At 48.6% G+C, this 27,533-nt stretch overlaps 1 protein-coding gene across 1 annotated transcript in view; it reads left to right on the plus strand.

Moving 5' to 3' along the window:
• The window catches only part of TRAK1 (trafficking kinesin protein 1), a 95,269-nt gene that overhangs the window by 2,980 nt on the left and 64,756 nt on the right, over positions 1 to 27,533 (plus strand). The gene's annotated exons all lie outside the window — the stretch shown is intronic.

Genomic DNA, 27,533 nt, shown 5'->3' on the forward strand with positions numbered 1-27,533 from the left:
ACTGCTCCTGATAGGTGTGCTGTTACAACTGGCTCTGTTTCTCCAGATGCACGTGGCAGGTCTGCCTCTACGGGAGCTTTGCTGGTGCCATCAAGATCAATACTGAAGAGTTAATACACTTAAATGGCATTACAATAACCGAAGGCATCTTCCTGCACGTTCCTTGTTCGTGCTGTGCGCGGCAGAGTCGCCTGTGTGTTGCCTAAGGGTTCTTGAATAAATTCCGGTAGCAACTGCAAGCCAAGTGGCTCTCAGAGCTATCATAAAAACACAGTAAGTAGGAGAAATGCTTCCTGCTTGCTCAATGACAGCCACAGCATGTCAGTTGCAGAGAGCTCACTTGTAGTACAAAGCTCTGTAACGCTGGTTTGTGATCTGCGCTGCCTGTGCTGCAAAGGGCATGGGCACCTTTGCGGTGACTCCATCAGCAGTGCCACCATCTCTTTGGAATGCTGCACTTGTGTTTGTGGGTTTGCTTGTGGGATCAGGGATGCTGGGAGAGATGAAAATCTTGAGAATTAACTTCCTGTTCATGTTGGCTTCCCAAGATACCAGTTGGTGCCTGAGTCAAAGCCTTCCTGCTTGCCCTGCAGTTTGACTGAGATAGCTGTGTGAGTTTACAGGCACTTCTGTTTTACTTTGTAGTGAGTAGTGTGGAGTCTTCTGAACAAATTCCAGCAGCTAATCGCTGGTATCCTTTGTCTAAACCTGTCCTTTATTTGAACTTTGATTCATCAATACTTCTCTTTTTATTGGAGCCTATTGATTACAGTGCAAAAAGTCCTGCTATGGAGTCACATCCCAGTTATGGCTGTCCAGCTAAGAGGCTTATTGATAGCACAAACAGATTAGCTGAGAGATAATTCTTAGATTCAATTATGTTGGCAGATTTGTTTTAGTTAAATCAGTTACTGACAGCCTTGGAGTCAGTTCCTTCCTTTACCTTACAGCCTCTCTGGGCAAGTTTGTCTAACCTAGCAGTCCATCAGGTGCTGCAAGTCCAACTGCTGCTCTGGTGAGGGGCTGGAGCACAGCCCTGTGAGGAGAGGCTGAGGGAGCTGGGGGTGTGCAGCCTGCAGAAGAGGAGGCTCAGGGCAGATCTCATTGATGGCTACAACTACCTGAAGGGAGGTTGCAGCCAGGTGGGGTTGGGCTCTGCTGCCAGGCACCCAGCAACAGAAGAAGGGGACGTCTGAAGCTGTGCCAGGGGAGGTCTGTGCTGGATGTTAGGAGGAAGTTGTTGCCAGAGAGAGTGATTGGCATTGGAAAGGGCTGCCCAGGGAGGTGGTGGAGTGGCTGTGGCTGGAGGTGTTGAAGCCAAGCCTGGCTGGGGCACTTAGTGCCATGGTCTGGTTGACTGGCCAGGGCTGGGTGCTAGGTTGGGCTGGCTGAGCTTGAAGCTGTCTTCCATCCTGGTTGCTTTGATGATTCTGTTCTATGACAGAACTTTTTAAAAGCACTACAGAATGGGCTGCCCAGGGAAGTGGTGGAGTCACCATCCCTGGAGGTGTTTTAGATGAGGCTGTGTGAGAGATACTTGGTGCCATGGTTTAGTTAATTGGAAGGGTTAGGTGATAGGTTGGACTCAAAGATCTTGGAGGTCTTTTCCAACCCAGTTAATTCTGCATATTTCCCTGTGTGCTTGGGTGTGTGGTTGTTTATGTTCAGGGGATTTTTGCTTGCTTTTCAAGTACTCTGATGGATTCATAGCCACTGTTGGGTTTGCTATTTATAGCAGAAGTTGAGAACACTGCAGTGCTCAGTAACAGAAGGAAGGAAATGTAAGAAGAGTTTGGTTTAAAGCTCTTGCACGGTTTCATTATTGCCTTGCTGTGACACATGACTGTGTTGCTGCTGTGGATGCTCTCTTCTGTCCCCTTCTCCCTTATGGTTCTGGGAATCAGCTCTGTGCCTTAGCCGAGAGCTGTTTGGAAAGCTAATTTTCAGTCAGGTTGCCTGTCCTCTGGGCAGCTAAGCAGCTGTCAGCTACTGCGGCAAAGGAGGCGATCGGAATAAGTGGCTCAGGCTTTGGTGTCAGGAGGGAAAGTCTGGGAAAGTCTTCACTGAGCATAAGCTGATTTTGAAAGTGCTGTGCTCTGAGCTCCCACACGGCCAACACCAGTGGAGTGTTGGTAGATGAGATGCTGATGCCAGGGCTGACAATAACTTCCTGTGTGTTTGTGTGCTGCTGCATGCTCTTGCCTGCCAGCACCTGTGTGAACAGGAGAGAGAAACAGTGAGCAGTTGTTAGGCTACACACAGATGTTAGCCTTTGTGGTACACAGAGAGAAGAGACTCAAGAACAAATTGGGTTCTTTTCTTTTCGCTAACTTCTGGTTCAGTCTGCACTGCTGAGTGGTTTTTCCTGAGGAAGGTGCTCACAAATGAGCTTCTCTGTTGTGAATGTACACCTACTGTGTAAATCAGGGTGATCTTAGACTGATAAAGTAGCATAAATTAACCTTAGGGGGGGAAAAAGGGCTGCCTGCCTTCTGCCTTCGTCACTTGTTTGTTCTTAGCAGGCTTTGGGAAAGCTTTCCCTCATCCCAAATCAGCAGAGCTTTTTTCCTTTACTTTTGTACAGCTGCAGGTGAAATCCTTTTCTTCAACCAGGGAACTGGAAAGAACAACTGCGTGATGCATTCAGTTACCAGCACCGTGAGCTTATGGCTCCACCCTGAAGCATTCTGATCCGAGTTCAAACTTCTGGCTGTGCATCTGGCTGTGTGTCCTTCAGTTTTGCTTTACTACTGAAATAAGCATTGCATTTTCAGTTTGATTTCTTTGAACTTTTCTGATCCATTCTGAAGGGTTTGAAAGGCAGAAGTGAGAGTTGTTATGAAGACAGCCACTTCTCTTTGTTCCCCTGCTGCTTTTAATTTGTGAGACTCTCATAACTTTGCAGGAGGTCTGTAATACCTTTAAGTCTTAATGTGTAGTGAAGCATGTAAAAGTTTTGTCTGCAGTTCATTGCTGCAGACCACTTAATGAAAATGGATGGAAATGGCTGCTGTAGAGAGAAAGGGCAAAGCAGAGAAATACAAAGTAATTAAGAGTTTGCAGGTCTGAGATTTTGTGGGCAATGTGCTGTGAAAAAACTATCACCTTCGTGGTCCTGTCTGAAGGTCTGTGTCAAAGTTGTGCTGCTTTGTGTCTGGTGGCTCATGGCATGGTGCAGGTTGGAAGGGATTCCTGGCTGTCACCTGGACCAGCTGCCTTGCTCAAGCAGGGCCACCTACAGCTTGTTGCCCAGGACCCCTGAGGCACACTGGAACAGCATGGAGTGAAAAATGTGATTGGTTTATTTGGCTTTAGTTCTCTGCAGGGTGTGTTCCTCAGGGAGTGAAGTGCCAGCTGGAGATGGCCAAAGGTGAGGCAGGAGTGTTGCAGGCTGGTGTGACGGTTTGGGTGTTACCTGCCCCCACACTCCTATGAAATCACCCAGACTAGACTCAGTCCAGCTGGAAGTTAGGGAATGAAGCTTTCTATTCACAGTTTAGCACAAGATACAAGCAGGTAGTTACAATAGTTGCAGCTGTAGACAGAAATATACAAGTTGAAGGTAATACAGAAACACAGCAGCCCTCCTAGAAATCAGTTCCCAGGAGGGGCTCCCAACCACCCTTCCACCTTCTTTCCACCCCTCTACCTTATCCCAGGCTTCACCTTATGTGCAAGGTGAGGTTGGAATATTGGCAAGGGGGATTAGAAGCAGGAGGATTAGTTGCACAGAAGCAGCCCAGGGAGAAAGCACAGGCTCTGACAGAGACCCCCACACACTGTCTCACCTATGTTTGTGTCCTTGTCTGCTGCACTCGTAGGCTTGCACAGATGTAGACAAACATCACCATTCTTTCCTTTTCACAGCCTAGCATCTAATTTCTCTCACTAAAATATTCCAGCTAGCCTCAGACTAGCACAGCAGGGCCAGTTGCCGTTTGCTGTAGGTTCATAGCACCACAGCCTGTATTTAACATCTGTGTTAAATTGTACTGGTGTCTGGAAAAAGCAGAGTTAATGCTGTCAACACTGTGTCATTTGCTAGTTGTGTGGGACTTCCTCCGTGGCTGGGTTGGTTTGGTCTCTGTGGTTGATTGAAGCAAGCAGCAAGCACCAGGTTGGTGCTCTTGGTTAGCAGAGGTGCACGGGGCGGATGGAATGCCTGTCCACCTAGCAGCGAGCCTATTGTTTGGATCCCATGCCCAGCTGGGCTACTTGAAGATAAATACATGATATAATTGTAGTGGGTAAATGAGTAAGAGGAAATAGGAGGGGTTGCTTAGTCAAGAAAATAATCAGCTCCTGACAGGACTTGTTCTAGCAGCTCTGATACTGTGTTCTTTGTTCCTCTGACATCTCTCTTGAAAGATAGGCAAGCATCTGGGGTTTGGGGGTTTAGTGAACTCTTAGCCACAGAATACTTGTTCTGAATTCCAGAAATCAGGAAGTTATAATCAAGCTTAAGCCAGGTCTAGCTGTGACGTGAATCCTCCAACAGGTAATGGTTTTCTGGAATGGGAAGTGCCTTACTTGCTAACTGGAAACTGCTGTCTCCTGACAGCAAAGTTAAGATGCAGCTGTGTGCCACCTTGGCGCTGGCTGTGTGTGAAGCTGGAGAATGGCTTTGGAGGGGCCGTGGGGGACACTGCACTGCTCAGTGGCATCCTGAGTTAACACTGAGGAAGTGAAAGGACTTTGAGTTCTTGGGAGCTGAGAATGTTGAGGTGTTGAATGTCCTTAAAGGGCACTAAAGATATTTACAAACGTTACTTCCAAGTTCTGAAGTGTGGTGGAATTGCTCTTTGGGGACAGGTTTCCAAGACAGGTTGTTGGGGGGGATCCAACCCATAACATACATGAATTCTGACTCTTTGGGCTAATCTCTGCTTTGACTCCCTGCTTTTGTTTGTTTGTTTTCCCTTCTTTTTTTGGCCTTTTAACCATACTGTTTCTCTCTGGATGTCAACTACCACAAGTTTTCCTTTCTCTCCTCAGTTGAAAGCTGGGACAGAAATTGGCATTGCCTTTCCTTTTGCAGAGAGGCAGTTAATGGTTTGTAAAGTTCCTGGTAGCTCTAATTACACAGAAGCATTCGAAACAGGAATGAACAAACAATGGCACTGGAAAATGCCAAGTAAAGGTCTCGTTTGAGATGTAGCTCTTTAGAAATCCCTCTACATTGGAAGAATGCTTTCAGAAATGTCTAAGTAGCCTTTCACTGAAGATACTGAGAAGCTTCTGCAGTGCACCAGACTTGATTAATAAACCCCCGAGATGGTTGTGGTGACTAAAAGAAGTTACTGTACTTACCTGCTCTTTGTCTAACAAATACTTCAAGTGCCTGGTGTGAAAACGAAGGCACTCCTGAGCAGATGGCCTCACTACCCTCGGAGAACACGTTTTTATGGGAGCTGGAAGCTAATATTTACACATGTAAATTCCTATCAATTAGAGGCAGGATATGGCCCTGTAACTCAGGAGTGGTTCCTTGAGCAAAGTCCCTACCTGGAGGTTGTGGATTAGTGATTCTACAAGGTTTGTTGGTGTAGCTGAGTGGGTTTTGCCTCGAGAGGGCTACCTCTGCTCTTTGGGGAAATTATTGGAGGAGCCAAGAAAATGAGTCTAGCTTCAACATCATTTGCCTCCTATGCTCTAGAACAGCAAAGCCAGACTCAAATCACAGTGGGTAAGCAGCTTTGTTACTTGGTGCTTTTTGTGTCGAGTACTAGTGATGTGCCTGTAGTGGAGAAGGAGAAAGGAATGTAGTGGTAGGGAGTGTGGGTGCGTTTTGAGGGAGAAGGACCAGAGTTTGGAAGGATCCTTCCATTGCAAGACATGATATTTGGACCAAAATGGCCAGTGTTTTGTCTTGGGAACCTGTACTGACCTCTGGGCTTCACTGCTTTTTGATGCAAAGAAAAGAAACGAAGGGAACCCTGAAATTGCCATTGTTGGATGCAGCAGGGCACCTGGCAAAGAATAGTGTATGGCTGCCTCAGCTGTGGGGTTGAAAGAGTCTGGAATCCTTGGTGCCTGAAATGTGCCTCTGGCTTAGAGCCTCCTGGCTCTTGCATGCTTCAGTGTCCTGTCAGAACCTAGCAGCTGTTTGCTCGCTTGCAGTGCTGACAGTGTGACCTTCAGGTGAAGAGGTCACCGCTGCCCTGAGCTCTGCCCAGCCTATGTTTGTGTTGCTCTGTATGGAGCTTTTGTGCTTCCCTACTTCTCAACAGCCACTAAGCGAAGGAGAGCGTGGAACTACTGTCTTCTGCGCTTGAAAACGGCTGTTGTAATACTTAAGCCCTGATGCTTCCACTCTTGCAGTGTGCCCTGGGGTATAATGCTTCCTGGTGAAATAGCTGTGCCACTTAAATGAGAAGGCATGAAAAGAGCAAACGTTTGTTGATAATACTGAGAGTATCTTTGGACCAGTTCCCATTTACACCTAGAGGGGTGGGTTTGAAAAAGTGTGTGGGGGGTTGCTTGATGGTGCAAACAAATGGGCAGAGTTAACCTGGCCCAGCTTGGTGCTGGAAAATGCAGCTGAACATTGTGGTGCTGTCCTGGGCACTTTGTGTGAGCTTTGCCTCTCCTTTCCTGCAGAGCATGGCCAACTCAAAGCAGTGCAGGCTTGCAGTGACAGCGCTGTGCTGGCCACTCTTGCTTTGGTACTGGTTCAAAGTGGGATAGCTACTGGCATGAGGTTCAGACACAGTGAAATTGCTTGTTCTATGGTCTGTGCTTCTAGGCTTTGCTACTCTTTAAGGTTAGCTAAGTGACTTTCACTGGAGTCTGTCACCTCTTCGTGTGAAGTGCTCAGCTGGTGGAACAAACTGTAACTCTGAAGGTTAAGGCTGCCTATGGTAGGGGACTGTCTCGTCAACCAAGTTCACTTGTAGTTTGGAAGGCCTCTGGGCTATCCTGTAGCTGCATGTGTGTGGGATCTGATGTTATTTATGAGCTTTGGGATGGTGAAAAGCATGGTGTGCTTGTGAACACTGAAGGTGTCCCTTCAGTCTTGCCCAGGCTGTGCTGGCACAGTGCTGTCAGAGACACCTTGGCAGCAGGGTGGGGAGGGGGCCGAGCAGGTTGCGGTGGCTGCATCTGTCCGTGGCTGTGCTTTGCAGTTGCACAGCGTTTGCATCGTGTCGTTGTCCTCTGGCACACTCACCTGTCTTACACCCCAGCCTTGCCTTTCCTGAAGTGCAGAATGCAAGTTCCCCTGGGACAGCTGCTCAGAGAGGCACTTGGTGAAATGGAGAGGCGAAGATATTTTGGACAAGGGACAAATTGCTGGGAGAAAGGACTTGGTGTGAGGATGAGCTAGAAAGCAGACAGGTTAAAATTGATGGCCTTTGGCCAGCTGGTAGCCTCATCTTGGAAACTGAGCCAAGCCAAGGGCTTGTGAACTGTGTGCACATCTTCATGTGTTGAATGAAGCAGTTGTGACTGCAGTGTATGACTAGGGTCCAGCTGTCTCTTTGAAGTGTGGGAGTCCCAACCCGCTTAGAAGGACTCCTTGTCTGTACCTGCTTTCTGTCGCATGTGACAGTGGGAAGGGGAAAGAAGTTTGAGTCTGTAGCAAGTGAGGAAACCACCTGACTACAGCAGTAGTGTGCCCACTGCAGCCAGCAGGTGTGAGCTGACTTAGGCGGGAGGGCTTTGCTGTGGACAGTGCTCTTCCTTGCCAAGGGAAGGGCACCATGTATGTTATTTGTGGTTACTGTATCTGTTACACAGGCGACAGCACAGCAACAGATGACTTCTTTAATGTGCCTGATGTCACATTTATTTTTAAAAGCCCTGTAACTTGTGGCTGGTGCCAGCCCAGGTCTCTGCCACAGCCCCTGGCAGCCCTTGTGAAGCAGCTGCTGTTGCCGTTGCATGGTTAGCTCCCCAGCTGTGGCTTAAGATGGGGGCAGGTTTGGGCTCTTGGCTGCAAGAAGGGCACTGAGATGCTGGAGCATGTGTGAAGAAGGGCAGCAAAGCTGCTGAAGGGCCTAGAACATAAGCAGCAGCAGAGCAAACTTGCATCGTTTAGCCTGGGGGGGAAGGAGGCTCAGGGAAACCCTTCTTGCTCTCTACAGCTACCTGAAACAAGGTTGTAAGGGGGTGCATGTTGGTCTTTTCTCCCAGGTAATGATCAAGCTGCACCAGGGGAGGTTTAGGCTGCATGTTGGGAAAACTTTCTTCAAGCAGAATCGTCATGCCCTGGAACAGGCTGCCCAGGGAAGTGATCCATCCCTGGAGAGATTGAAAAGCTGTGTGGATGTGGTTCTGAGGGATGTGACTGAGTCATGACCAGGCAGTGATGGGTTAAGAATTAGGCTTCAAGATCTTGAAAGTCTTTTCCAACTACAATTATTTTATGAAGTGGATTTGCTGTACTTGCAGTTTGAAATCTACGTCACAGCCACATGCAAGCAGGCTTCTGTAGCAGCTGTCTTGTGCAAGTGTTGGCATTAAGAGTTCATAACCAAGTATGTTGTTCGAGGCTGCATCTTTTCTTTCTGTAGATGCTCTGCTGCTGCAGGTTTTTATTTCTGCTTTGGCCTTGTTCTTGCTGATGTTTATGTTTTGCTTGGGAAGTTTTGCCTAGTTTGTTTCAGCTACATTTGAAGAGAAGTCAGAAGTAAGAGCATGTGTGTAGTTCAGTGGCCTACCTGTGAGACGTGAGCAGAAACTGCTGTCTGAGATGTCTCTTGGCTTTTGCAGCTCTGAAAGGAGTGCCACATCAGCTGGAGAGCTAGCAGAGGAGTCAGGCAGAGAGCTGATGCCTGACTGTAAGTATGTCACAGCCAGATTAATTACTGCCACTGGGCTCATCTCATCTGTTAGCCTTTCTCAGACCTGGCTCCTGCTATCTTAAAGGAAATGCTAACTTGCTCAGTGTTTTCTGTTCTTTTGCTCTTTGTTGTTCAGTGATGTGGTGCAAATTAAGAAAGATTATTTGCTAAACAGCTCTCGTTTTGAAGTGGGCCAACGTTGTTGGCTAGTGTGGGAATTGACAAAGCCTTGTCTTTATCTGCTTTGGGATTTTTGTTCCCTCTCTTCCCCATGGGAAAGGAGAGCGAGAGCGTTCTCTGATGGGGATGCCAGTGTCACACATAGGTGTTTTATAGTCTGATTAAATGCTTTTTCTTGCAACTTGGAGCTTGGTGTTCAGCCCGCGGTTACTGTGGATACAACAGTTGGCTAAGCAGCCACCCCTTCATGCTTTGCCAGTGGCTGAACTTGGCTGTGGAATGCTTGCCCCTCCTGTCTGTGCTAGACTGTCAGTTACTGGGTCAGGTCTGGCCTTTCGGGGTGCACCTGCACACATTATATGAAATAATAAACTGGATTCCTGCGTGGTGACTGCTGGAAGCTGCCTGGTTTTGTGTAGGTGGAAGAATTGAAGGAGAGGACACAGAGTGGGCTGAGGTATAGCCAGTCTTGGGCAGCTCACCCCCACACAAACATTGCTTTCTTTTTTCCTGCCTTACAGGATTCCTCTATTATTTGTTAGCTACATCTTTTGGCCATGGGAAATGGAGATGTTTCTCTTAAACATCTGTCAGAAACACCTGCAGATGCCTGATGCTGTGAGCTAAACCAATTTTTTTTACCTGAGTTCCTTCTGCATTTGTTTCCCTTTGTGAAATAAAGGTCTTCTTTTCTCTGAGCCACCTTTTGACCATGGTTTGAAGAAAACAGGTTTGTAAGTGAACTGAATGAACTGGAATAGAAGATAGTTTATGAGTTTAGTGTGGGGGAAACACCTCCAACAGCTCTGTAATACAACAACGTGCAGGTAAAGTTAATTACAGTGAAAGCATTTTATGTTTCTGACTCTGGATCACTGAGAGTTGGGGTTATTTTGTTGAGTAGCTTCACTTTCTGGGTTAAGAAGTGGAGTTCAGTGAAAGGAGCACCAGGAAATGCTGTGGAAGCAGTGGCTGCTGAGCCAGCTGAAATGTGAACGTCTCAGCTTGCATTCTGCATTGGTTCTGCAGTGAAGTGCAGATGGAGTTGAGAATGAATGAACATATCCCGTTTTGGAGTCTGCCTGGGCTCTGGCGGGGTTGGGGGCCAGTGGTCACATGAGTCTGTGGTGAGATCATTAGACTAGGGACACCAGCTGGACCATTATTAGGGGGTTTAAAGGCTGTGGCAGATGTTCTTAGGCTCTCTTCCAGCCCCCACATATGGTGCAGTGGAGTGCATAGAGAAAGAACCATCTGACAAATTGCCTTTCCTTGCAACAAACAGGTTTTTGTAATTATTTTTTACTCCCATGCAGCTGGGCAAGATATTTAATGTGAACTTGCACATATCAAAGCTCACTTGGCAGCATTTGAAACAGAAGCATGGAAAACAAAAGCTGTCATATGAGAATAACTACAGGTGCTGTGCTGGGGAAGCAGGACTTGTGGGGCTACCCAGGGCTGCAGTGCAGGTGTTCTGCCACTCCTGTCTTTGTTTTCCTGCTTGCTCTGACACTGCTCTTTACACAGGGCTCTTGTATGTATAGACTGTAAAGCTGTTCCTGCAAACACCTTGAGCGTTTGTGATGGGACTTGAGATGTAGCACACGGAGCAGACAGGTGCTGAGGCGGTGCAGTGATGGAGCTCTGATCTGCCTTTGTTCTGGTGATGTAGCAGGCAGCAGAGAGGGGAGCATGGCTTGCCTTTCTTGTTGGCATAGTAGGAAAGCAGTGTGTGTGGCTCGTTTGGAATGTGCAGTTTATATTCCCCTTTAAGCAGTTTGGATCTCCTCAAAATATCAATCACAAGCTGCTTAGTCTTCTCTGGAGTCCTGACGTGCTCTGTGTGGCACAGAATGCCAGAGGGGAGATACCTGCTGGCAAGATGTGAGGCTGACTGAGCGGCAGCCCAAAGGTGCGTAGGGAGGAGTTTGAACTACTCAGAAGAGGTGCCCAGGATGCTTCTGCATTTCTTCTGTTATGGGGTTTTAACCATGTAAGGTTGCTGTTGCTAAGCAGAACAACAAATGTCTAAACAGTTCCTTCTGCATCATCTTTTCCTTTCTGTCATTAAAGCCTGTGGTGTTTTTTGGAGCTAAAGCAGCTGGGATGCTGCATGAGTTGCCCTGTGTTAAAGGAAAGAAAATGCAATACAAAGTTGTCATTTTTCCATGTCCATCTCTCAGCTTCCTGACTCCAATCAGCTGTTTCCTAGAGAGGTTTTTTAGTGTGATTAAAGAGAACAGTGCCCAGAAGGACTAATCCAACGTGCTGTTCTTGCCGAGGCTTTTGCCAAGCATTTTCTCTGTGCCTGTTCCGTTCTGGATGTTACAGGTACAGGCTGTACAGTTGGATCAGAAAACCTGGGTGCTCCTTCTCTGCATTGTTCTGTCTGAGGGAAGAAAGCACAACAGTTTGGATGACCTAAAGGAGTGTTTGTAGGTCTCTGAAGTGGGGTTTTAGTCAAATGCTAGCACCCATGTTCTATGTGGGTATATATTTCTGTATGTTGCTGCATCAAGTCCAAATGTGTGGAGTTCTTCTCTCTGCTTTGATAGCTTCATCCTCAAACTTAACCTTTCTGACTCCTAGTCATAGCAGCTTTGTAATCCCTTGAAGACCCAGACTGTTCTTCAGGCCATTTCCACAGTAGGACAAAGAATTAAGTGCCTCCATTTTCTGCAGTGCAGAGAGCCATGGGATGTGAGGCCAGAAGCCTGTGGTGGCTCATGGGGGTGTTTGGCAGGTTACACCTGCTCATGCAGGGGTCCTGCTGGATGGGTACGGTGAGAAATCAACTGAAGGAGACTGTGGCAGTGCACACAGCTGCAGTGGAAAGAACAGCGTCTGCCGTGCTGCCGAGATCACCGTGCAGGACTCGGGGAATATTGCAGAGGATTAGCCACGATGTGTTGCATTAAGCCTGACTGCTTAATCAGAAGGACTTTTTCCTGAGGATTATTTTGTTGGCAAAACTGAGGAAAAAATCCCAGCTAGGATCCTGACGAGCTCCAGTGGCTTTCCTGAAGGCTTGGAGTAAGCAAAGCCCTAATGTGATAAGAAGACTGGTTAGAACTCGTTTTGTGCTGTGAGCTGTGGTGTCTGCCTGATGGGAGGAGACTGCAGTAAGTGTGCCTGTGGTATTCTGCTTGCCTTGGTAGGTGGCAGTCCCTCTTTGACTGGAGTCCAATATTTATATAGCTCCTTACAGTACCAACGACTTTCTAACTGGAAAGTAATTGCTAGGATTAAAATGGTTGAGTCTTGCACTGAGCGTATTAAGCCCCACTCGGCTCTGCTGCTCCACTTCTAAACTTTAGCAACCTGCCCTGTTTTCTGTGCCTGAAGTGGGAACAGAGAAGATTAAAGGTGCCATGAAGGTATTAGAGAAGTGCCTTTTCCCCTGCTGAGGAGGGGACACCAGGGCTGGGTACAGTGTTGGAGGTGGGATCTCAGCAGAGCTCTATGAGGGTTGATGTTGCGCACGGGCAGGTCGGCAGGTGAGTGCTTGCTCCTGCTTCTTGGCTATATTGGGGCTGGGCTGTGACTTTGCTCTTATGTTGTTTGATTTTTCTAACTATGCCACTCTCTCCCAAGCTTGAGCTTTCTTGTTGCTGTCTGACAGTACTGAGGACGTTGCTGCCTCAAGCCAGCAGTAAGCAGAGAGAATTCCTTGTCTTCTAGCTGAGTGAAGCTCTGAAGATCTCCTCCTCTCTCTCTCCTCGAAGCTGAAAATGAGATTTGCTGGTGCAGCAGCAAGAGGTTTACATTTCTTGCTCACTTTCCAACTGTTAGGCAGGGCCATGTAGTCACCCTGAACAAAGCAGCAGCATTCCTGGCTCCTTTTAATGATGCATTCAGAACTGCAGTGGCTCCTGATTTAATGAGTACAGTGAATGTATTCAGAGCTAACAAGCGCGCACTCATTAAGCGGCAGTAAGTTAACTGTCCTATTCTCTGCTAGCCAGCCGGCTCCTAATTAAATGCTGCCATATCTGAATGCCACACCAGGCTGTCACATGGAGAAGTTAGATGTTGTGTGGTTAGTTAGAACTGTTGGAGGATAAGTAATTGAGCTTAGCTTGCCTCGCTGATAGGGCTACTTCTCTTGGTGGGAGCTTTCTGCTTGCAAGTCCCAACCAACCCAAAAGTTTCAACTCCAGCAGTTAGCCCAGACATGAATCTGAGTTGTCTTTTAGTTCAGTTTTATATTCTTCTGCATTGTGCTGATTCTGTTGTGTAAACCCAGAGTAACTTGGAGAATGAAAAGTCAGTTTAGTGGTTTGGGCTGGCAGATGCAGGCTGAACAAAGGGTTGTTCTGCTGCCTAGAGGCATACAGGAGCTTGGTGGAATTGTCTTCAGTGATGTGAAAATACAAGCAGCAACAGTGCTGGGGTGAGCTGTCTGCCCCCAGAAGCACTCTGATCTTTATTGTTTGTGGAAGGATGGGTGAGAGCATAAATACTGAACACTTGTCTGTGCTTTTAATTGATGTCTGCTCTGCAGTGCTTTGGTTTTAATAGTTGCAAGCAGTATTCAATAACAGATTTGGAGGCAGAGGGAATTTAGGCCTGCGGGTGGAATCCTGCATGAGTGCTGTCTGCCTTTCTCCTGGCAACCTCCTGACACTGTTCTGGGGGCTTTTAACATACTCAGGGAGACGCTGAGCCAGCTTCTGGAGCCCAACTGACAGTCTGTTCAGTTTGTGCTGCCTGACTTTCTCCCAAGTGATGTCAGAAAAGACCCATGCAGCCCTTGGTACCTGTTTGCCATCTGGAAGAGCAGGCTCCCGTGTGGATAGAGGCAGATGTACTCTGTCCGATGTAGCCTTCTGCAGCTGCTGCCTGCTACCCCAGGCTGGCTGTACCTGGCTCCCATCTCGGCTCCTCAGCTGGTCCCTGCAGGTCCCTGGCATGGGTGCCTGAGTCCATCAGACATATGCTGAATTCTCTAATGGGTAATCATTCAAGTTGCCTTCTCTCCTCCTTAAGATGTGTTTTCATTCAGACACCTGAGTAAGCATGGTTGCTTGTCTCCTGCATCTGTCCTCGCACCTTACTACTGGGTTGTGAGCTTCCTTTTGGATGTCAGCTTACTGCTCTGGTCATGCTGCTCTCTGCTGTGGAACCTGAGCTCAGCTGGGTTGATGCAATTCTGAGGCAGCAAACTTGCACATGCCAGAGTAAGGAAGAACTACTTCTTCCCATCTTCAGATCTGGAGAATCAGCCACAGTGGTTGATTCAAACTGGGAGCAACTTGTTTGTTTGGGGCATCATATGGAGACACACTTGCAGCTAGGAGTGTGGTGTGGAGTGTGGGCACCTGGAACGAGCCTTCTGCGTGTGAAAAGGAGAGAGGTGGGAAGGGGACTTCAGGGTTTCTTGATTTGGTTTAATCCTCAAGGAAACTTCCCCCGTGGGTGCTTGGGACAGCCAAATTCAGCTGCATGATCTTTTTGTGTAGCTTGGAGGTGTGGGTGCTGCCACAGGGACACCACAGTGAGCTGAGGCATGGAGTGAGGTTTGTTATCTGATGCTTTCCGCTACTGCCCCCAAGGTTTTTCTGTCTGTTATGCAGTTGTGTAGAAGGCCTGGGTGGTGTTCTTCAGTGTGTGTGGGGTGGTGGTGGTGGTGGTTTGGGCTCTCTGTGGTTTAGGATTGCCGGGGCAGAAAAGACTGTTTGGAGAACAAGATGCATTTGTTTTATTCTTACTCCTGAGGCTGAATGGCTTTTGACTGTTTGCTTAATGATAGGCCACAAATGAGCATCAGGCTGGGAGGGAGTGGAAATACATCCTGGGTTACATCCTGTTCAGTCCTGTCTCTGCAACATCTGAAATCTGTCTGGCTTTTAACCTTTGTGACTGGTGTGGCTGCTGTCAGAAAGCTCTGACTTAGGCTTCAGTGTTAATGCATTCTGCTCTCTGCCCGTTTGCTCAGAGTAATCTGCTCCTCACTGGCTGTGCTTGGCTATCTGAAACATTCCAAATGTTCCAGTTCTGAATAATAATAATAATAACTTACCCTGCCTACATAGAGCATTTTCAGAGGAGCTGCAGGGGAAGGGTTTTGGGCTGAACACATATTTGCCTGTGTGGGTGTGCAAGGCTGGTGGAGGGGATATTTTTCACTGGGGAAATGATCCCCAGTTTTCCTTGTCAGCTTTCTTGACCCATCACTGCCTGATAGTGGTTGCAACAAAGGACAAAGCCTTGTTACTTTGCAACAAGTAAAGCAACAACAGTTACTAGCACAGACAAGCCACTCCCTAAGCCTCTCTTTAGATTGCTTTTTAAGACAATGACCTTTTCTTTCCTCACCACCAGGGTAAGAAGGAAGTGAAAGTTTTGTGTTACAAACCTCTCCAGTAATATGTGAGTTGGAATGCATTGCAGGTAAAGGAAGTCAAGCAGATTTGTGCTTTAGGATGTAGGTTGTGCAGTTGGTTTGGTTGTGTCTTATTTCTGTCGTCCCTATAGCAAATAGACTGTCAAGGCATAGGTGTACCAGGCAGTAGCCTCCAGTTCCTTCAGCTCTGCAGTGTTACTATGCAACAGAGTCTTGAGGATATGTGGTGTGAGTAGATGGGTGTTGTAGGTCATGCAGCACTGGATTGTCCCTGCTGTGGTGGAAAGTGTGGTATGGGTAGGCAGGAGATACCTAGTCCATGCCTTGAGGCTTTGGAGGTGATACAGTAGCAGAAAGGTGACTCGTCCAATAAATCTGGGTGTAAGTAGCCCCAGATAACTGTTGTCTGTTGCTCATAGGAGTCCTATGTTTACATCTCCTGAAATCTGGAGTCATGCCCAGGCATCCAAACCTGTCACTTGCTGGTTGCTCTTTTGTCATCATCTTTTTGTCTTCCCACCCTTTAGGAGCAGAGCTGATGGCACTTCTGTGGGAATATAATCTTACTGCAGCCACCTTGAGTAAAATGTGGTTTGAAGTTTATGCATGCACTCAGTTACTGTGGAGTAAAAAAGTCCAGGGGATGTGTGGGGCAGAATAATTTGCTAACACCTTCCCCAGGTACTGCTCAGCAGAGTGTCTTGATGGGAACCGTGAAAGCCAAAAAAAACTTTGGATGATTATTTAACAATGAGTCAATTACTTAAATTGAAACCTAAGGTGTGGTGAGTAGGTAGAGAGGTTCCTCTCCCCCTCTACTCTGCTTTGATGAGGTCAGATCTGGAATACTGTGTCCAGTTCTCTGCTCTTCAGAGGGCTTTTCAGTTCAAGCAGGACCTCAGGGAGATGCTTTGAAGAGTCCATCTCGAAGCCACAGAGCTGCTGCAGGCAGTGGAGCACCTCCTGTGAGGCCAAGTTGAGGCAGCTGGGGCTGGGAGCAGAGGAGCCTGAGGGCTGTCCTCAGTGATGCTGATAAACATGTGCAGGGCAGTGCCAGGAGGACAACAGGGAGAGATGGGTGCTGGTCTCTTCTCACTGGTAATTAGAGCAAGAGTCATTAGGACAAAAATCTTTCCCCTGGAAGGGTGGTCAAGCATGGGACGAGGCTGCCCAGGGAGGTGGTGCAGTCACCAACCCTGGAGGTGTTAAAAGGTCATGTTGATGTGGTTTAGGGGTGAACTTGGTAGAGTAGGGTTGATGGTGGGACCTGATGCTCCCAGGGGTCTTCTCCAAGCTGAGTGACCGTGTGGGGTTTCCTCAGCGGGAGCAGTGTTGTGCCTGCCAGATCAGTTTGGTGCTCTGCTCTGCCTCCAGCCTGTCCGGCCTTGGGGCAGGAGCCTCGCTCTTTTCAGATGTGTCTGCACATCTGACACAGCTGTGAAATACTGAGTTGGTTTGCTCTGCAGGGAGCCCTTACCCCCTTGTGAAGGCTCTGCAAGCATTTGGTGGTGTTTTCGTGATGGTGCTCACTTACCTGTCCGAGCTTTCTGTGCGGTGCTCAGGAGGAAAAGGTTGGCTGCCAACACCCATTCTGGCTGGCTGTGCTTGTCCGTGCTGCCCTGCTCATGTGAAACAGTCTGGGCATGGTCAGCTGTGCAGAGGCTGTAAAATGCATTCAGAAGACCACGGTTCTAGTGCAGGAGACAGAAGAGAGTTGTCCAGCCCTTCCTCTTTGACTCAGCTTGGTAGCTTTTGGCAGCGCAGCTCGAGAGGGTGAGGGAACTTGTGCCAGAGCCAAAGTTAGGGCTGCAGTCAAATGACCTTACAGCAGCAAGAAGTGTTCATGTGGGGGAAACACAAATAGAAGTGACACTTAAAGCCAGCCTGCTGGCCAAATGGTGAAGTTCTGGAGGGGAAAAGGGGGCTCGAGAAAGGAAGAATGCTGTGCAGGTGACCAAGAGCAAGAGGAGTTGAAAACCAGGTACGGCAGTGGCTGCTGCGGAGCTGTCAGCCCCCAGTGCTGTTAGTCTGTGCCAGAGCTTCGCTTTGTGTGTGGTGTGAGTGCAGAGGCAGTGGCAGGCACCTTTGCCATGAGCTGGGACAAAGGAGGGGGACATGGCAAATGCTGCTTCGGGACTTTGCACTTTCCCTGACTCTGCGTTCCAGCTGAATGCTGCTTTTCAGCTGCTGTGCCACACAACACGGCCTGGCCTCGCTCTCAGACAGTACTGTGCTGCTGCTGTGCTGCCAGAGGTTTGTGCTGGTGGGGCTGGGGAAAAGACTTGTGCCTGAACGTGCAGAAGTAGGACATGACCAGTGTGATGGGCTTGATTGGGTCAAGGAGCACTTGTTTACTGCGGCTGCCTTCTCCCTCCCAGCCTCCAGGGCTACAGTTGGTCTCAGTAACTTGCCTCCTTATTTAAAATGCTGCCACCGTGAGTCTGGGGCTTTTTTGAGAGCAAAGCAGGAGGAATCTGGGATGCTTAATGTATTTAATGCTACAGGTTAAACTGGTTTGGGCATCAGGTGTCTTAAGTCATGATAGTCTTGTGAAACAAGGTCTGTACACTCTGCAGTCTTTACAAACCAGCAAGGAAACAGAATTAAGTTTTTAAACAGGACTGAAAGTGCTGGGACTCTAACGTTTATTAGCCTTCCTAATTGGGTTTTTGTTGGAATTATCCTGAGACAGCTTGTTCCAGAGAAGAAATTCAAGGCTGGGGTGGATGTGTGGCCCTAGATCAACACCACTTGCCTTCAAATCATCATATGGGGGCTGGGCGAGGTGATCTTTCAAGGTCTCTTCCCACCCTTGATGTGCTTTGGTGGGGCTGTCCAGGAATTGCTGGTGTGAGAAGTGGTAGGAGTGTATTTCACCTTTTGGCTTCCATGTTAGGATTGTAAGTACTGGAATTATTTCCTCCTCAAGTGCAATACTGTTCCTTTCTGAGCTCACCTCATTCTGAAGTCCCTTTCTCTCTAGAAGAGATGAAGTTGTGCCTCCTGATGTCATTCGACTTCACACATACCAAGTTTCAGAAAAGAGCTGGAAGTGCAATGGAAAAATGCAGCTGACAAAGGAACTTTAAGTCCAGGAGATGCAGGAAGGAGAGCTGCCTGGGTGGACTCCAGAAGTCATGTGAACTTCAAGCCACTCAAGAGCTTTATTTAGTGGAAGACTGGCCTGAGAGGCTTAATATAGATAGCTCAGATATCATGTGGGAACTCCAATTTAGACATGTAGTGATAGAAGAGACCTTGAGCTTCTTCTCATTTGTTGCTGGCTGGATTGTTTGTTTGCTTCCCTCTTTTAACCCCACTCTTGATTCTCAGGCGCTGCAGTGCATTGCCAGCTGCTACTGCACAGCTGCAGCTGACTGCCGTGGCGAGGCTGAAGGCAAACTAAGCCCTCCTGGACTGGCCTTGTTCTTGTGTAGCCACTTGGCAGTGGAGTTTGGGAAGGTGAAACAAGTAGTGGCTTTGGTCAGGACATCCCTCCACCACATGGGTTTTCTTTTCTTGCCTGAAATTAAGTTTTTGAAGTGGCAGAAGAGGCAGTGGATGTGGCAGGGAAGATGTTTGTGTCTCAAAGTGAGAGGAAAGCAGGAAAGACAAGTCAGGTGCACTGCCCTCTCAATGGAAGGACACAAACCTGAGGTTAAGCATTTATCTTGAGATGGCAGTCTTTAGGCAGGCAAATTCTTTACCCTGCCTCCTAAAGAAAGATGCAAGTTCCCTGGGATTTCTTGTGTGCTGTGTTGTTTCCCAGTGCTCTAACTTCAGATGACAGCAGCACGGTCAGGTTTAAGATAGTTCGGCAAACCGCTTGCTTCTGGTGCAGTCATTAACATAACATCACTAGGAGGGGTCATATGTAGTGTGACTGAGGGGACTTGCCCTCTGATGGAAGTGTCCTGGGAAGAACAAATGGATTCCTTCTGTGTTTACAGTAGTCATGGAAAGTTCTGTTTTGCTGGAATCTCCAGGAGGCTTAGGGAAAAACTCACCCACACTCTACATCTTCACTCGGAACAAACGGGTGTTTGCAAGTGGCACTGCAGCTCTGCAAGGGGGTTTACTGGGGGGAGGAATCATACAGCTGGGCTGGAAGCAGCTGGGGAGTTTAGCCTGTGTCAGAAGTCTGCAGTAGGTGGTGTTGATAATTGCTCCCAAAGTTACTAAAATAACAGCCCTTAATGTAGTGCTTTGCCACGGACAACAAGTGGCCATCTCAGGCTTTTGAGTGGCCGTCTCAGTGGTCAGCCTCACTCTAGGATTCGTTTGTGTGACAGAATCACAGAACATCACAGGTTCAAAGAGTCCAACCCCCCCTGCCAAAGCAGGAGAGGTAGTTTGTGTTACAGCTCCCTCTCCAAGTGCAAACTGAACGTTTTCTGAACACCAGAGCAGTCCCTTAATCCATTTAAAAGTGGAGAACACAGTTCTAGAGCTAGGAAGGAGAGCAAGCAGATGGGTATTTTTGGTGTCAAAGCACTCTGTCATTTCATGAAGTCCTATCACAGTTATTCTCCCTTCTCAGGATCTGATGGAAACACCTCACAAACCTTTTTCAGACTCAGACTGGCCTTGAGTTCTGTGCCTGTGAACTTGGGGTAGTGCAGGGTCTATGTGTATCTCTCCTGTGGTGATCATGGCACACACTGATGCAGGAGAGCCCACAACACAGGGATCCAAACAAAAGGGACCTGATTAAGCCTTCTAATCCTTCTCTCTCTTTTCTGCCTGTAATGTAGTGAGAAAAATGACTTTGAGAGTGTTATACTTGCCTACATAACATCAGATATGTTATTCTGTGTTGCTTTGTAGAGGCTCTCAGGGAAAGAATCATGGAAGCCTGCTGAATTTCCAGCTAACACATGGAAGTGTCCTTCAGCTTATCAAAGTGTTTCTAGCACATTCAGATTTTACAGTCCATGTTGCTTATAAAGCAGAAAGCCATGTTCTAAATGCAGTGCTCTGAGAATGCTGGTGAATAATGTATCACCTGGGGGGAAAGAAGGGATGTTCTGTGTGGGGTGGACATGGATGGGCATGCAGTGAAGGCTTCCCTAACTCAAGAACCATTCTTCAGTCTGCCTCTTCAGTCTCTCATCTGATGAGACTGAGCTGTGGGGCTGTTACTATGTCTGCAGAAATGTTTTCCACTGATCATCTCCATGGCTTGTAGTTCAGAAGCTATTTTTAGCTGGAGTCCTGGCAGAGAGCTGTGAAAGGGAGCTGCTGATGCTTTGGGATGGCAAGGGAGGGAAAGTACCTTTCATCCCCAGCTGCTTGGAGTTCGTTTTCTGTTTGTGTCTGTGTTGTTATTTCCAGGTAATCTGCAAATAAAAGGCACATCTCCCAAGTTTGTTAGCTTGTGTCTGGCTGGGAATGGTCTTTGTGTTACTGAAGAAAAATGGGTAGAATGATGTGGATGGAAGTTTCCTTTTTCACTGTGGTGTTCTAAGGCTGCCTGAGCCCCAGCAAACAGGCAGCACCTAGCTAGATTGCATCTGGGAAGTGCTGCTCTTCACTGTGCTCTGGTGGAGAGCCTCTGGGCTGAGACATTGGGAGTTACATTCATCTGCATTGGCTTATCTGCCAGACTTGTTCCTGATTCCACAGTAACCAGGGAAGAGTGATACAGACAGCAGTGCCACTGGCAAAGTCAGTTGTTGTTAGCTGTGGAGCCCTTGATCTGGCCGTGATACAAAGCTACAGGCAACTCTTTAGTGTTCAAAATTAGATATTTAAACCCCCAGCACTCCAGTGAGCTTCAGTTTGATCTGTTTGATCCACGGAACTCTTAGAGCTGAGGCAGAGCACCAGCAGAAAGCACAAGAGGGCCAAGCAGTTTGGTTCTGTGCTGCATCGTGAACCTGGGGCAGGGGAGCTGCTGCTCTTGCTGGGGAGGCTCCTCTAAGTGCACTGCTGTGCTTTTCCCTTTCTCCTTTTTTTCCCCCTCTAATGTGAGGTTTGTTTCAGTGCCAAAGTCAAAGGTCCCCAGTGCTGCAGCCTGCCCATGTGCAGGGCTGAGAGTGGAGGTGTTTTGCTTCACCGTCATGCTTCTGTTGGTAAGTAGAATCTGCAGGTGGAGAACTTTAAGTGGAGTTGAAAGCTGTTTGGGGCTCCTGCAAATAGTGCAGCTGGGCAGGCTGCCAGGCAGCAGAAACATCTCCATGGTGTGCTCTTCATTCCTACAGGGACACCAGAGATAAGGCGAGGTGGACTGCAGCAGCTTGCTGCAGTGTTTCACCAAGAAACATTTCGGGCAATCAGAACTTTGCAGCGTGCTGAAGAGGGAGATCATCCCTGCCTCTTCTTAGCAGTTAGCTTTTCTGTGCTCTCCCCTGCCAGCGTGGCTGCATGGGCACTCGGGTGGCTGTGGGGCTCTGCCAGACCACGCAGGTGTGAGCTTGCTCCTTCCCATGCAGCCTCCTGGCATTTCCTAGGAAACCCAGTCTCTCAGATGGCCTTTCTGACACGCTTTGCTGCTCGCCCTAGCCTAGAAAGTTGTGGCTGCAAGTCAAGCTGCTGACCTTCTCCCCCTGCTTATTAATAAGCCTTCGTGCTTCTGCTGCAGCAGGCGTGGGCAGTGAGACGGGAGCAGAGGCTGACTGCTGGGGAGCAAAGCCTGCCCTGCTCCCGCTGCACACTCCGGGCTGCGGCAGGCAGCTGGCCAGGGGCTGGGGCACTTTGGGCACCAGGGGCAGCACAGCTTTGGACCAAGGGCAGGAGCTGCGCTGGATCTGTAGGAGAGCTCTAGGAAGCTTCTGGTGCAGTTTGCCATTACCAGGACACTCATGCTGAGACACAGAGCCCAGAAGGGCTGTGCTGGACTTGCTGGCTGCCTTGTGAAGCGACAGGGCCTGGAAGCTCAGTGTCTGTCACTGGTGTGGACGATGGAAGTCTACAAGGGAATTCCTGCTAGGCCTGAGTCACAGGAGGCTTTGCTGTGCCTTCCTGTTCTGGCCACGGAGGTTCTATTGATGACCATCAAAGAGCTGTTCTGATGCAGTTTTACTGACACACATGAGGTGTGTGCAGGCTGCTCTGTCCTCCTCCTCTGTTTGCATGGTGAGGCACAGCTGAGCTTCCCTGCCATGGGACCCTGCAGAGCTGTAAGAGTGCCCCGAGGAGGAATGGAATATTTGCAAGTGGCAGTGGCAGAAGATTTACTGAGCAAACCAGAAAATGGTTCTTGGTAGAGATGGGGGTGGCAGTTTTGCTGAACCCTGCAGTTGGTAGAGGTGAATCATAGAATGGTTGAGGTTGGAAGGGACCTCAAAGCTCATCCAGTTCCAGCCCCCTGCCATAGGCAGGGACACCTCTCGCTAGAACAGGTCACTCAAGGCCTCATCCAACCTGGCCTTGAACACCTCCAGGGAGGTTGTGGAGCACAGAATCACCCAATGTGATCACATTGGGTGATTCTGTGCTCCACAACCTCCCTGGGCAACCTGTGCCAGTGTCTCACCACCCTCACTGCAAAGAACCCTCTCCTAACATCCAGTTTCAATCTCCCCTCTGCCAGTTCAAACCCATTCATCCCCACCCTGTCATTACCAGACCTCATCAATAGTCCCTCTCCAGCCTTCCTCGAGCCTTCTCTTCTCCAGGCTGCAGAGCCCCAACTCTCTCAGCCTGTCCTCACAGCAGAGCTGCTGCAGCCTTCTGAGCATCTTGGTGACCAGCTCTGGACTGGCTCCAACAGTTTCATGTCCTGCTTGTGTTAGGGACTCCAGAACTGCCCCCAGGACTGCAGGTGGGGTCTGAGGAGAGCAGAGGCAAGGGGCAGAATCCCCTCCCTTGCCCTGCTGCCTACTCTGCTCTTACTGCAGCCCAGCACAGGGTTGGATCACCTCTTTGCAAACAGCAGTGCACAAGGCACATCACTGAACTCCCCAAAATTCCCCAGGAATAAACACTGTTTCTAGAAGCCAAGTCTGGATCCAGAACAGCAAAGGTGGTGTAGCTTACTCAGCAGCAGTAGTAACTGCAGCATTTAATTCCCTGCATCCTGGTGGAGGATATGTTGCAGTTCTCTATTTGGGCTACAGTCTTCAACTGTTGCATGACCTGTGTGGGCTGTTAAGTGCTTCTGACCAAAAGGCTGACCAAGAACTTGTTGAGCAGAGCCAAAACTGTTATTTGTATGAGGGAAGTGTTGGTCTGGAGAGCTCTGCTGGTGTTTGGCTTACTTCTTAGTGTGATTTCAGCATTTCTTGCTACAAATCCTGTAGGGCTCCAGAACCTTAGGCAGGTATTCTGTAATCTATCACTCACTTGTGCTTAAAGCATGACTACATTTAAATGAAAAGCTTGTCTAAATGAATCACAGGAGTTAAATGGGTTGATTTTGTTTCAGAGAAGTTAGTAGCTAGGTGGAATTCGGAAGTGTTTTTCTAGACATTCTCTGTTTTAATGATGTGATCTGCAGCCCTTTCCAGGCAAGCTCCTTTTTCCCCTGCCTGTCACACTAAGCTGCAAGGAAGTGCATCCCAGACCTCCTTTTACAGCAAGGAGAGTTTCATATTTGCTCTTGTCTGTAAAAGAGATGTGATAAAGCTTTGAGCTCTGATGCTGGAATTGGGCAGAGAACCTGAATTTAGGGAAATGTAAACTGAGGGTGTGCAGTCTCCAAGTGCTGTGTGATGTTGCTAGCTTCAGCTGTCAAATCTTCACCTTGCATCTGTAATAGTCTACTGAATTTGGCCAGTTCCTAGTGCCCCAGAAAGGGCTGCTTTTGATGCTGCAGTCAGAAACTGCCCTGTCAGAGACATTGCAGTCCAGCAGTGAGGATGCAGAGCACAGAAAATCCCCAGGCATGATGTAGAGGAATAAGGTTCACCAAAGAAGTGTTTCTCCTTCACTGAAAGCTGCCATGGTTGCTTGCCTCAGGCTGTTGGTATCCTCCAAATGCTTTCTGACCTGGGTGCTAAGATATGAATAAGTCATTGAGACATGCTGATAAGTGGAAAACCGAATGGGTTGCTTGGTGAGCAGGTCTGCTTGCCTGATCCATTCTGCAGTGAGTTTAGATCTCTGTGAACAGAGATTTATGATAGAGCAGGAGCTGCCAGGAGAGCAGTGTGGGCAAGAGTTAAGCCATCTGTGCCACGACTCTGGTGAGCAAGTGCCCAGTGCTACCTATTGTGCATTTGGTACCTGCAGAGGGCAGTTTGCCTGAGGAGAGCTTCCAGAAGTGCAGTGTGTAAGGGTGGTTGCAGTTGTTGTCCAAATCGTTGGGAGCCATTTGGTCTCTCTCTGTTGAGTGACTTCAGATCTGTTAGTGGGCTTTCAGGGAAAGCCACACTGCTGGATTCAGCTTTGTGGTGTGGTTAAGTTAAGATAGTTTAGTCTGCAGACCAGACACAACCCAGAGCCTGTGTTTCCACTTCACTTGCCTTTTTACCCCACAGTTTGTGCCCTTGTGTAGGAAGCTTTGGGGTTTTGGGGGTGGTTTTTTGGTATCAAGGCTCTATTGTGGTTTTGCTTTTCCCATGTTAATGACCCTGGAATTTTCCTGGAAAAACCTCTGTTCCAGAAATCCTTGCTGGTGGCTTTAATGGCACTAAGCCATGGATAATTGGCTTGGCTTCATAAAATTCCACAGCCTGTTGTTAAGATAAACATTTCTAGGTTCCCAAGAACACAGGCACGTGGTGTGTGGTAATACAGGGGCTGTACAGAGCAGGCTTTAGCTCTTGTTTTCCTACTGGGTGCTTGATGCTTACACACGAATTTCATAAGCAAAAAAGACAGCATTAAGTAATTATAGTATTGAGCTAACTGGAAGCATTTGGAAGAGGGCTGTGAAATGTTGGGTTTGCTCTGTGTTCCCCTTTGCTGGCAGCTCGTTCATGTGCTGCTGGTGCACTTGTGCCTCTCTTGGGTTTTGCTTGTGGTCAGAGTGAATCACAGAATCACACAGGTTGGAAGAGACCTCCAAGCTCAGCCAGACCAACCTAGCACCCAGACCATGGCACTAAGTGCCCCAGCCAGGCTTGGCTGCAACACCTCCAGCCATGGCAACTCCACCACCTCCCTGGGCAGCCCATTCCAATGCCAATCACTCTCTCTGCCAACAACTTCCTCCTGACATCCAGCCTAGACCTCCCCTGGCACAACTTGAGGCTGTGTCCTCTTGTTCTGTTGCTGCTTGCTTGGCAGCAGAGCCCAACCCCACCTGGCTACAGCCTCCCTTCAGTGCTCTCCCTGGGCCTTCCTGTGCATGGGAAACGAGCAGGGGACTGGATCAGATGCAGAGCTGTTACCTCTGTGCCGCTTCAGAGGCTGTATTCATCCTGGAGCTCTTCCCAGCTAGTAGAAAAGCAGTGCTGGGTACTTGCTGATCTTTTGGAAGTCTTTGGGGCTCTTGGAGAGATAAAGTAGTGAAGAGGAGTTTTGCTCTCTTGCAGTGCATGAGCAAACAGCACTTCCACCTTTCTTGCATCACTGCTCCTGTCCACGCTGTTTGCTGCTGCTGGGATAGCTTCTCCTGTATCTGAACTGTTGGACAAATCTTTGATAGCTGCTTTCATTTTTTTGGTGGTCTGAGGGGATAACACTGGTAGGCAGCATGTGTGTTCTGTGCTGGAGGGGTGTTCACGTTGTCTGGCTGGTGCATGGGCTTGCACAAGGCAGGAGTTCATTCATGCTAACCACACCAGCAACTTAATTCCATATGGTTTGTCTGCTTTGTGTGGTGGATTTTTTGAAGGTCATTGGATCCTTTCCTTCTCTCCAAGCATGGGACTGTACCTGCTGCAGCCTTCTTGCACTGGTCACTAAGCACCTTGCACATGCAAGTGTGAACAAGAAGTACCTATGTGAGGTGTTCCTAGTTTGAGTTGCTGTACTTCTGAGCTGTGGTACCTGATGGATTTCTTCTTGACACATGCAGTTCTCATGCACTTTGTACTGGTGGTGGAACAGCTTTGCCTTTCCAAGGTGGCACACAGCAGGCCTAGCTAAGATCTCCCAGCCAGCAGCATGGTGCAGTGCAGGAGAGAGAGGGTGCATTTATTCTTAACTGGTTTCAGTTGCATTTGTTTGTGGCATGGGGGGCAATGAGACTATGGTGTCAGGAAGAGCAAGTTTGGTGGCCTACATTAAGGGAGGGAGCTGTGAAAAGCTGCCAGTGTAATGTGAACCTTACAGAAGGAAGAACTATTTATAGAGCCCTGCAATATCTGCCTCCAGGAGCTCCAGCATTGCATAAAGCTGGTGAGAGCACACTTGGGCACTCAAGCTGTGAAGGTCAAACCCTGGGCTTGGGCTCCTCTTGCAGTGTGCTGCCACTGCCCCTTGCCTGGGGCGGGCAGAAGAGAAGGTGGGGTCCTTCTGAAGGCCAGATCCAAGTGGTGAGGAACACTGCTTTGTGGACAACTGTGGGGTCTCTTTTGTCTCTGTTTCTCCCTCTGTGAGGCCATCTGTTTGTGATGGTTTGGCTTGCATTACTTCTGAGAGATGGCTCCATCTTGATCCGTGTCCTCATAGGCAGGCAGGGCCCCAGCAGTACCCAAATGCCATTTCCTATATGAGGGTCATAGAATCATCCAGGCTGGAAGAGAGCTCCAAGCTCAGCCAGCCCAACCTAGCACCCAGCCCTAGCCAGTCAACCAGGCCATGGCACTAAGTGCCCCAGCCAGGCTTTGTTGAACAGCCCCAGGTGTTAATTTTGCCTGTCCATTTTCCAGTTGTGGTTGTCTGATTTCAGTGCAGACACGAAGTTGGCAGTGCCATGGTGCATCCCACCAGGTACTGCAGTGCCTTTAGTCCCTCATCCAAAAGCTCTGCTGAAGTTATTGGATGAAGGTGGTCATCTTCATTCCTTCTCTATCCAGTTCAATTTTGCTGGGGTCATCAGGATCTCTCTTTGAGGGACTTTGGTGTCTCTTTTGAGGCTGAAGCATTTGGGAGCAGCAGTAAGTAGACACCTCTTTGGTGCACCCTGAGTTGTGTTTCTGTCTGTTCTCTAAAGGGAGTCAAGATGCCAGCTGGCGGTGAAGGGCTGAGCTGTGTGAGGTGGCCCAGTGCAGAAGGAAGCCTGTCAGGGTTACAGGATAAGCTCCCAGCAGTCTCTGAATTGTCTGCTCTCAGTCACCTTGACATGATTAAATTACTTAGTAAAGCACAGGTGAATCAGCCAGTGGTGTGCAGCCTGACACGAGAGGAAGGTGGCTGGGGAATGAGCCACCCTGGCTGGACAATGCTTG

The sequence above is a fragment of the Pogoniulus pusillus genome, chromosome 32 (assembly GCF_015220805.1).
Source record: "Pogoniulus pusillus isolate bPogPus1 chromosome 32, bPogPus1.pri, whole genome shotgun sequence".
Classification (NCBI taxonomy): Eukaryota; Metazoa; Chordata; class Aves; order Piciformes; family Lybiidae; genus Pogoniulus; species Pogoniulus pusillus.